Source organism: Arachis ipaensis, chromosome B03 (assembly GCF_000816755.2).
Source record: "Arachis ipaensis cultivar K30076 chromosome B03, Araip1.1, whole genome shotgun sequence".
NCBI lineage: Eukaryota > Viridiplantae > Streptophyta > Magnoliopsida > Fabales > Fabaceae > Arachis > Arachis ipaensis.
In genome coordinates this window covers 73,159,838-73,171,476 of record NC_029787.2, presented here as the reverse complement: position 1 = coordinate 73,171,476, position 11,639 = coordinate 73,159,838, and the positions used below count along the sequence as shown (strand labels likewise).

The 11,639-nt window shown below is 33.8% G+C and overlaps 2 long non-coding RNA genes across 2 annotated transcripts; both read left to right on the top strand.

The window, feature by feature from the left end:
- Positions 3,485-4,341, top strand: LOC110269722. Its single transcript, XR_002358485.1, has 2 exons — positions 3,485-3,593; positions 4,301-4,341. It is a non-coding gene; the product is annotated as an uncharacterized LOC110269722 (long non-coding RNA).
- Positions 5,259-7,198, top strand: LOC107634485. The gene is made up of 6 exons (XR_001618935.2): positions 5,259-5,273; positions 5,560-5,747; positions 5,828-5,925; positions 6,032-6,165; positions 6,244-6,375; positions 6,489-7,198. It is a non-coding gene; the product is annotated as an uncharacterized LOC107634485 (long non-coding RNA).

Here is an 11,639-nt window from a genome sequence, read left to right as displayed (position 1 = left end):
ATTCTCATCACACTACACGGTATTAAACTGTACCTTAATGACGGCGGTTCACACCCAAACACATCATAACTTAAGCATCCAAAGCTCTTAATCATCATCAATAAGCTTTAGCTACCAACACCTTGTTCTAAGTTCTCCAAATACACCCAACAACACTAACATAACTAATTACACATATACATTATCTAGGGTTCATAAAATTTAATAAATCACAAGGGTTTTAAGGTTTCTTACCTTAACTCACTGAACTTTGTAATGAATATCACCAAATAACTCATACTAAAGCACTCCTAAACAACCAAAATTACAAAATTACTCAACATCCATACCAAATTTCGAATTTAAGAAAAAAAATTGAAATTGGACAGAGAACAGTGATATACTCACCACAATACTTAGATAAAATTGAATAGGGTGAGAAGAGCGACGGGTGGTCGCAAACGACTCGTCAATCGGAGCTCCGGATCAAAAGTTATGGTGGTTTGAAGTTTGATGGAGTTAGAGTTTTCTCTCTTCTTCCTCTTTTCTCCATTTCAGTGCCCCACTCTCTTTCTCTAGGGTTAATGAGCTGAAATACTCATAACTAAGATTTATATATGTTGGATCTTGGACCCACTTGGGCTCGGTTCATTTAGTTTAGCTCGTTGGCCCAATTTTGGGCCAAAACTTTTAAGATTAGCGTTTTAAATCGCGTTTTAAATATTTTTACCTTCTAAATCATAAATTCTAACTTTTTAATCCCTCTCACTTATAAATTATTTTTCTTAGCTGCAGTACCAGACAGATCTCAGTCGATACTGCCGGTCAAATTTCCATTATGTGTTTTCATGCAAAAAATTATGTTTTTCGACTCAAAAAAATTTACTGAATCCAAATATCATATTTAAATTTTAAATTATGATTCTAAATTTTTCTAATCAATTTTTTCATATTTAATTTATTATTTATTTAATTACAATTTGACCGGATTTTACAATAACTATATTTTCTAAAAGTTTACATTTTACAATTACCCATTCTTACCGTTGATCACATCTCACACTGTTCACACACATTTTCTTTTATTGAGTATAGTTATTCAATTACAAGTAACCGTAGCAAATGCTCATTTTCAAAAAAAAAAAAGAGATTTTTAGCATGATTATTCACACGTTTGCATATTTAAAGATTTTCAATAAACCTAATTGAACTTGGGGCTCACTACTATTATTAAACAATCGAGTTATACATTGGAAAGATTAAAAGTTTAACCTGCTTCGTTAAAAAAATTTTCAGGTCAAACTTGAATGCTATGATCTATTTGTAATAATTTAGTTGTAACTGATAAAAAAACGGATATTAAAAATTAATCGAAGTATTTAAACTTCAGATCGTCTCTCAAAAAATTGCAGAGAAGTGTAGTTTATTATTGGTTAAGGAAAAGAATTTTTGGAATTTTTAAATGTTGAACAAGGAATGTAAATGACAAGAAAATAAACTAATAACTAAGTAAGCTCTTAGCAATGAACGAGAATTAGAAGTCATATCCTAATTATCATCGTCAATTGTAATGGTAAATGTAGATTGCCTTCACTTAGTTAACCTCTAACTAATGAAGGAAAGTCAAGTGCATACAATCAACTTGAGTTCACAAGTCCTAGTCAACTCATAGTGAGAGATTAGCTTCGGTGAAGTTCAAGCTAACCGGCAATCTTCAATCACCAATCCACAAAAGACTTTTGATAACTCAAGAGTCTCTAATTAATCAACCCAAGCCAAGAGCATAAAAATCTAAATTAAAATCCACCTAAACATTTTATCAAACACTTGTAAGGCATAAAATAAAAACATAGAAAACTAATAAGACATAGTAAAATCTAAGCCTAACAATTGCAAAAGGAAACAATAACAACAAATTAAAGAAACCAATCAAAAACATGAAAACATAAATTGCATTAATATGGAAAATTGAATCTAACATGAAAAGTTCATAAACTAAATTGGGAAAATAAAGAAATCAACAAGAGAAGATAAACTAAGATGATAGAATAATAGACACTACTAGAAAACTAGTTATTACAGACGGATATTTCCGACGAATTTTATCCCACTGAAATATAGAGAGAATTTTTGAGGGATTTTTTGTCGAAAAACAAAAAAAATGGATTAGCATAAATTACAGACGAAAAAAAAATCCATCATAATTCCATCGGAAAAATTAATTTTTTTTCCGTAAAAAATAGTTACAGATAGAAAATCCGTCTATAATTTAAGTTTTCCGTCGGAAAATATTAATGTAAACCTAACCTATCCCTTCTCTCCCCCCGTGGCAGCCCCATTCAAACTGTGTTTCATGCTCCATTCACAAATCAAACACGAGCTTCTTCCTCTCTCCCTGGCACGAGCTACTTCTTCTCTCCGTGGCTGCTACTTCTGCTTCTTCCACCGCGGCCGTTGCCGATGCCGCTGCCGCTGCCGCCGCCGCTTGCATCACATAATCTCTCTCTGTCATCCCTTGCGTCCTACGAGATCCCTCCACCGCCGCTCTGGTTGCGTCTACTCCCATCGTCGGAGGACTCTCTCTGCCGCCGCTCTCATCGCATCTACTCCCTCTGGCACCTCTTCCATCTAATTTCATCTCGCTTTCTCAGTTCTTCTCGTAACCATCTCAAATTTCAGGTATATATATATATCCTGATTTTGTGATTCTGTTCTTCGTGATAAACCTTAGGGCTCAATTTTTCTGTGCCAGTTTTAGGTTTATCATACTCTACTTTTGTGCTTCATTCGAATATGCGGGTTTACTCTAATTTTGATGATTTTTTTCTGTAATCGAAGCTTTTCGTTTGAATCATTTGCTTGGACGAACATTGAATATGTTCTGTTCTACTCTGTTCAAGTAATTTGTAATTCAATTTGAGCTATTTGTTTGATAATTATTTACAACTTTCATTGTTTGATAATCATTTGCTTGTTATTCAGTGTTACAGCTCAAGATCTTATTGACGTTATGCTTCTAAATTTGCTTCTAAATTTTCGATATCTTCACTCTTAACGATGGATCTGTATCGCCTCTACTCAAGGTTAGGGTTTAAGCTCTCTTTCACGCGCACTACTTGTTCTTATTTCTGCTCGAACTCATATTAATTTCCTTGTGATAAATTTCGAGCTTCTACCATTTCCTCAGCCTCCACCTCCTGCGGCCAAACAAATGCTTTCTTCTCTAACTTTTGCCATCAGCGATATGTTTGTCTCTACACATCATAGTTTTTAGCTTTGCTTCGATTTGAGTGTTTTTTTTTTTTATATTTTTTTAGTTCCCCTTTCATGTGAAAAATTACCTAATAGCTATTTGTTGTGAAGGCCATTCTTGTTTCAACTAATGTTTATGTTGCCATATTGGTTTTTCTCTTTACATTTTTCAGTTGTTTTTATTCTTGCTTTCTTTCAATGTAATTTTCTTCTTCTCATGTTAGTCAATTTTCTCTTTCGCAACTTGTTGTTGTTGTTGTTTTCAGCAATTACTTGATTGAGATGAAAACAGGAAGACAAAACAACAAATTGGTTTTAAGAATTCTTTGATCTTCGACACAAAGCCTACAAGTGATGGTCGGGTATGAAAATGCTTCTTTTTATATTGGTTCTCTATCTCTATGATTACACTTGGATGTGTCACTGATCACTACATTCTTGGATGTCTTTATGAGAATGCTGTATATTTGGTATCTGTATCTTATATTTAGTTTGCCTGATGTCAAATTGAATGCCAGGCTTTGTGCTTTTCCCTTGAGTGAATGAGGAATAGAAAATTGGATAGAACATGAAATATGATTGGTGGACTCAAGAAATTCTAAACTACATGTTCCCAGTACTAGGTATATATGAATTGTGTATTTGAAAGATCAATACTGATTCTGCAACTTTTCAACAAGAATAGAGTAGATATATACTACTGCTACTTTTGGTCATGTAAATCAATAATCAGATCATCCTTGGATGGCATTGCAACATTTCTGATAGAAACAGAAAGTGAAGAGAAGATGTGAATTAGATTCTGTTATTGATGATCGAGTTAATGCTCAGCTCATAGTATATATATATAGTTTGACCACAGGGGGCATAGGTGACATTCACACTCATGCTAGTTACATTTGCATCTCTTAAAGCGCTAACTGATTTTGATCCTTTTAGACTTCTCTAGACTCTTCAACTTACCTCTATTGATTTCATCGTGTCTATATGCTTTATTTATTCTTTTTCCCCCCTTCAGGAGTGTGCATATATAATCATAATCAATTACTTTGCTTGTTTTATTTTGCAGATAAACCAGGTTAAATTTCAATTGACACCGGAGATAAAATATCAGGCATGCTTTATATAGCTCTTCCCTTTATCAATCACCTGGCTTTTCCAGTCAAACTTAAATCTTGAATGAATGTGTTATTGGTTTTTTGGTGGGTGGTAATGCAAAGAATTTTAGCAAGATAATCATGATGTTTTCAATGTGATATGAAGCTCAAATATTCAAAAGTTTAGATTTTTTTCACATAATTTTGCCAAACAAACGGAAGTACTGGTTTTGTACTAATTTATTGAAGCTTACTTTTTTATAAAAATGATTTATATAAGCTTCTAGCTAATGTGAATGTGAACTACAAGCTTCCTGCTATTATATATATATCCTTGTGTTTTGGCTTGGCTATATATTTTGTTTTTGGACTCTATATTCTACCATTTAGCAGTTGCATGTGGTCTAGCGGTAAACTTATTTTCTTGCTATATTAGTTTGGCGATAAGTGTCTGAAAATTAGATTTTTTCTGGTTCGAAGGTTTGATGTGAAGGGCTATGTGATTGGGGTTTGGGAATCCTAACTGGAAGAGGACACATGAGGAGGCAGAAGCTTTGGGAAGGTGTCCAGGTATGCAGTGCAACTTCTTTTTTGCTTAAACATGTATGGAAGAGGACACATGTATATCCTTTTTCTGTTCCTTAGTTTTTGTTTTTGTTTTATTTTTTATTGTACCATATATGTTGATTGTCTCTCTTCAGTGTGTATGCACAATGTGGGCTTCCTCAGGTCAACCCTATCATCTTTCTGTGGTACTCTCTAATTGTCTCTAATTCTAAATTTCTGTGGTCCTCAGGTCAACCCTATTCCTCACAAAAGGTTATGCATTTTCTTGTTGACAGTTGTTCATTTATGGCACGCTGTGTAGGTCAAACTTTCTATTTCTGGTAGGGATTTTCACTTGACTATCATTGCTAGGCGCTCGCGGCACTATGCTGGGACAAGGTTTGTACTTTTTCAATCTTTTATATGAGTTTGTCACATGATAAAGCTACATTCTGTTTCAATTCTTTACACTTGCAGTCCTTGAAGATATACATCTGCTTTTGTTTACATTTTAATTTTTCTAATTGAGGTTTTTTTACTGGTTTCTGCCAAGTACTTCAATCCATGAAATTCATGTAAACGGGTGATTTATCACCCAGAAACTTGGTATTTTCCTGCAAATTTTGGCATTTTTATCTTACTTATTTCTTGACATATTCCTTGCTTGCTGTATCTTGTGATGCAGATATCTGAAACGAGGATTGAATGAAAAGGGAAGAGTAGCTAATGATGTTGAGACAGAGCAGATAGTCTTTGCAGATTCTCGTGATAGAAGCCCGATGAAAATAAGTTTCGTGGTGCATATCCGGGGTTCAATCCCTATGTTCTGATCTCAAGAAGCCTCTCCATTGAACATAAAACCTGACATTATATGTATGATATGGAAGCAACTATTCTCTGCTTGTTATGTAATTTTTTCTGAGAGCTTTTTTGCTTCTTTTTTCTTTTTCTAGTATCAAAGAAGGACAACACCTTTAAAGCCACAAGGCTTCATTTTGAAAATCTTGTTAAGAGATATGGAAATCCAATTATCATATTGAACTTGATTAAGGTAGGCAGCTTCCCATTTCTAATGAACAGTTAGGAATATTGAATTTCTCGGTTGTGTCTAACCTCTAAACTAGAATGTTTTCTGATTTTCATTTTTTTTGTTCAAGACACATGAGAAGAAGCCACGAGAAACTATTCTGCGAGCCGAGTTTGCTAATGCTGTTAGGTCTATCAACAAAAATATGAAAGGGGAAAATCGACTGATGTTCCTCCATTGGGATTTGCATCGACACTCAAGACGGTAACTTGCTCTTCCCTCCAACCGTTTCAGTTTTTTATTCTTGGGTGTTATTTTGACTTATTGGATCAATTACTTCAGCAGCAAAGCTACTAATGTGTTGACCCAACTGGGGAAAGTGGCTGCATATGCGTTGAAGCTGACTGGCGTCTTCTACTGTTTCCTGACACCAAACTTGACACCAGAGGGACTGTTCCAATATTCCTTCACAGGGTATGTTCTATAGCAGCACTTTGGTTGCTGTTTGCTGATGTATTTTCTCATTGAATTACTTTTTATATATTTTGATGATTTATTAGATGATCTTTGTATTAAGCAATAACCAGGAATTATATTGCATAGACTGCTTGGATTTTTTTAACAATAACCAGGAATTACTGCTGCAATATGTCATGAGGTCACAAGTTAATTCATTATTTGGAGAGATCGTGTTAGTGTTGTGCTATTTTAACTGACATGGATGGTATCAGATGTCATATAGATTGGCTTTTTTACATTTTTTTTTTGTTCAAGCATATATAATATTGAGAAACGAAGCTGATTATGATTTTGTCTATCTCTCAAGCCACTTTCATACTCTTTTTGATAATGTTATGAATATTTTCTCAGAAAACAAAGAGGGCTCCAAAGGTTGAAGTTGGGACTAGATCAACAGATGCTTCAATGGATGAATGGCTCGAGGTCTGTATGAATGCCGTATACAACAATATCGGATTCCATGTCTCAGATCAAAGAAGAAGTAGATGAACAAATACATTCAAGTTTCAACCATACAAGAGTCTGCCATGGAGTGAAGCATCATGTAACTCAGATTAGATTGGAGAGTTTAAACTTTAAAGGGAGCATGAGGAAATAGTTTTAAAATTTAGGCTGAAAGTCCTGCCCTTCTCTGTTGTAGTTTAAAAAAATTTTTAGGGTATCTTTTTATTGAGACAGTGAGATATTGAATAATGGTGTTAAAAAATAACATCCAATTTTATAGGTATCATGTAATGAATATTATGTTTATCTATGTGATTTTTGGCTTTCTTCTTTTTTCAATTTACAGTGTGTTTTATGGAGTAAATTTAGAAAACAAATCTAAAGTATTTATTTTGTAATGGAAAAATTAAAAAAAAATTCTATTTTACCTTACTGACGGATTTACAGACGGATTTTCTGTTTGTATTCAGAGTGTGGGATGATTTTTCAAGGTTCAAATTACAGACGAAAAATCTATCGAAAAATGTACTGCCAATTACTGACGGAAAATCCGTCAGAAAATCCGTCTGTAATTACAGACGAAAAATCCGTCTGAAAATCTGTCTGTAATTATAGACGAAAAATCCGTCTGAAAATCCGTCTGTAATTACAGACGGAAAATCCGTCGGAAAGTTCGTCGGCTAAGGGAAATGGATGGAGAATTTACAGAGGGAAAATCCGTCGGTAACTGGTAAAAATTCGTCTGTAATTTTTCGACGGAAAAAAATCCTTCGGTAAATAATTTCTGACGGGGCTTTTATAGAGGGACAAGATCCGTCGGTAATTTGGTCGGTAACTAAAAATTCATCTGTAATAAAGACTAAATCCATTTGTAAATCTGTTTGTATTAATCCATTTTCTAGTTGTGAGAATGTAGAAGAGATACTAAATTAAAGCAAGATGGAAATCTGCATTGGAGAAGAAATAAAACTAAAAAACCTAAAATTTAGAGAGAGGAGAGAGCCTCCCTCTCTAGAAAAGTACATCTAAAACCTAAAATTGTTTGAATGAATGTTGAATGATTGATTCTCTCCATTCTGCTCCACTCTGCAGCCTCTAATATTCATTTTCGGGCTTGAAACTGGGCAAAAAACAGCCCAAAAATCACCCCCAGCATTTTCTGTTTAATGTAGCACGTGACGCTCTGTCACGCGTACGCGTCGGTGAACAAATTCCTGGTCACGCGTACGCGTCACTACCAGATCTTGAAATACTTGATTTCTTGTGTTCTTTCTACTTTTGCATGCTTCTTTTCCATCCTCTAAGCCATTCCTGCCCTATAAAACCTAAAAACACTTAACACACATATCACGGCATCAAATGGTAATAAGAGAAGATTAAAATTAACGAATTTAAGGCCAAAGAAATATGTTTTCAATCATAGCACAAAATTAGAAAGAAAAATGTAAAATATGCGAATTATATGAATAAGTGTGAAAATAATAAATAAAATCTGCTCAATTCAATAGAAAATAAACCGCAAAATAGTGGTCAATCAAACAAATCTAAATGGATTTAAAACTTGCAATCTGGTAAAAAAAAAAAAAAGGAATTAAATTCAATCATCATATGCCAAAGAACCTCTGAATATTCCGCATCAGTGGACGTAAATAAAAATACGTTATTAAATTTTAAAATGAAGGAAACCTAAAAAATTGGTCATAAGAATAATTCTAATAATAGTGAGTGCAATAATAAGGCTCCATCTAAAAAAAGAAAAAAGAAAAAAGTGAAGACCGACCATCCATTAAATTCCCAGACATGCACTCTGTCTGCATGTGAAAACCACCCATCAATCAATAATAATCATTTAAATCCATTGTTAAAGTATATGATTTTTCATTTATAAATGAATAATCATTGAAGCAATAATTACCACTGTTCAATTGTCAGTGGCATTGCATGTGAAAGGGAATAAACAAGTCTAATATTAGAACGTAGTACTAAATTGAAAATTCAAAGGGATAAATAAAACTTGCTTGTGAATTTGCAAAACACTATCAAAGGGGATGCACTGTTGCATTGGGTTTCTCTTTATTGTGACAATTTCTTTATGTCATACTATGTAAAAATTAAAAAATAAATAAATAACAAGAGTTAATTAACCCTAATTTAGATATGCCACTGACGTGAGATTCCATTGTTAGGGAGCATTGATGCCAAAAGATTAATATAATATTTTGACTTTCAGTTTATGTATATTTCTATGTTACCATATAGCTAGTTATTTATATTATTCAACTTGATGATAATCTCTTAGTTTAGATCATATTGGTTGATTTTGCTGTGACCAAAGACCAATGATCGGACACACTTTCAAGGAAAGCTATTGGAGCATATTGAAATGTTCACTTATAATATGAAACTGCCTTGGTAAATTAATAATAGAATTACCAAAACGCCATTTATAACAGTACCGGTTCCCATAACCAAGTCAAATAGAGCTTTTCTTATTTTAATAAAATTTATAAAAAATAAAAAAGCATTTTTTATAATAAATAATTTTTTATTATTATCTTTTAAATAAATACTTTTATAACTAAAAAATGAAATACAGCATAACCTTTTTAAAAGACCTTAATTACATTATTTATCCAAATTAGTTCTACATATCTAACAATATTTATGTGTATTGCTTCTATATTTCATAAATATGAGAGCGAAAATACGTAACTATTATTCACATACTTCTCAAATTTGACTATGAAATATAATAAAGTATGGATTAATAAAAAAATGTTAATAATATTTTCAGAATGAATTTTTTAATGAAATAAAACATAACCCTTTTATTATTAGAAAAATAACCGTTTTACGATATTAGATAAATAAAAAAAGGTTATTTTGTAATAACTTTAGTGTACTATATATTTTCTTTCATAATATTTTAAAAATATATTCTTAACGCATATATTAACACGGGAAAAAAAGAAGAAAGAAGAAAAAAGCTCGCAGCTGAAAGAGCCTAGCAGCGGAAATGACACAAATGTCCAACACAAGAACAATATGGAAGCACTCACAACACAATATGGCAGCAACTATAACAAGCAAATATAGTAAGTAAAGCAATAATAAGAACACACCGAGATTTTAACGTGGAAAACCCCTTCAAGGTGAGAGGTAAAAACCACGAGTCGTCCAGACCAATGAAATAGCTCCACTATAATCAAATGAGGTACAAGAGAGTCTCAAATAAAGCACAAAAATGTGCATATAACCAGCTAAAACATTAAAGCACCAAAGCTCACAAATGAAAAGCAAGAAGATGAAATATACCCAAAAAACAGAGCTACTGTCGAAGCCAATTTCTCCCTCTGTAGACATCCAATTAAAATCTCCACCGTCCAGAATGAAGAACAAGATATGAAGAATCTACAGTTCAAATTTCACGTCGATCCAACGGGAAAAGAATGAGAAACTGCCGTTCTAAAATTGCTGCTCTGTGTAAAAACGGGAAACCTAATTTCTCTCTTGCGAAGCCAATTTCTCTCACTGCAAATCTCCAATCAACATCTCCACCGACCAGAATGAAGAACAAGATGATAGGAACATGCAGTTTAAATTTCAAACCGATCCAACGGTGAACAACTGAGAAACTGATATTTGAAATTTACTGCTTTGGGCAAAAACGGGAATTTTGTTTTTCCCCTTCTCTCTCACTTGGTGGCTACTCTCACTCACTCTCAATGACCCCAAAAATCTGAACTAGGGTTGTGGCACAATGGGTGCAAGAGACACCCTCAAAATGTTGGGCTTGGGCCTCACAAAGGAGAGAAAAACCCAACAAATCTCCCCCTTCTCGACTAGGTGGAGGCTCTCGCCATTCCGGCGATCAAATAACATGTTTCAATCCACTATAATCAAATGAGGTACAAGAGAGTCTCAAACAAAGCACAAAAACGTGCATATAACCAGCCAAAACATCAAATCACCAAAGCTTATAAATGAGAAGCAAGAAGATGAAATATACCCAAAAAAATAGAGCTGCTGTCAAAGCCAATTTCTTCCTCTGCAGACATTCAATTAAAATCTTCACCGTCCAGAATGAAGAACAAGATATGAAGAATCTACAGTTCAAATTTCACGTCGATCCAACGGTGAAAGAATGAGAAACTGCCGTTCTAAAATTGCTGCTCTGTGTAAAAACGGGAAACCTAATTTCTCTCTTGCGAAGCCAATTTCTCTCACTGCAAATCTCCAATCAACATCTCCACCGACCAGAATGAAGAACAAGATGATAGGAACACGCAGTTTAAATTTCAAGCCGATCCAACGGTGAACAATTGAGAAACTGCCATTTGAAATTTACTGCTTTGGGCAAAAACGGGAATTCTGTTTTTCCCTTTTCTCTCACTTGGTGGCTACTCTCTCTCACTCTCAATGACCCCCAAAAATCTGAACTAGGGTTGTGGCACAATGGGTGCAAGAGACACCCTCAAAATGTTGGGCTTGGGCCTCACAAAGGAGAGAAAAACCCAACAGCAGCCTCCCACCTAATACGCCTCATCGATGGTGAACATTGTCAACCCATGTATATGAATTGAGTTGAATGGAATTGTCAACCCATGATTTGAATCAAAGTTACCGTTCCAATTGGGTCACTTGTGTTCACATTTACATGAATGGAAGCTTTATTATTTAAATCCATTATACGAAATCCCATCGCTTTTAATTTTCAACAATATTAATTAATTAATTGAATATGAAAATTAATCATCAATTAACTACTTATCATA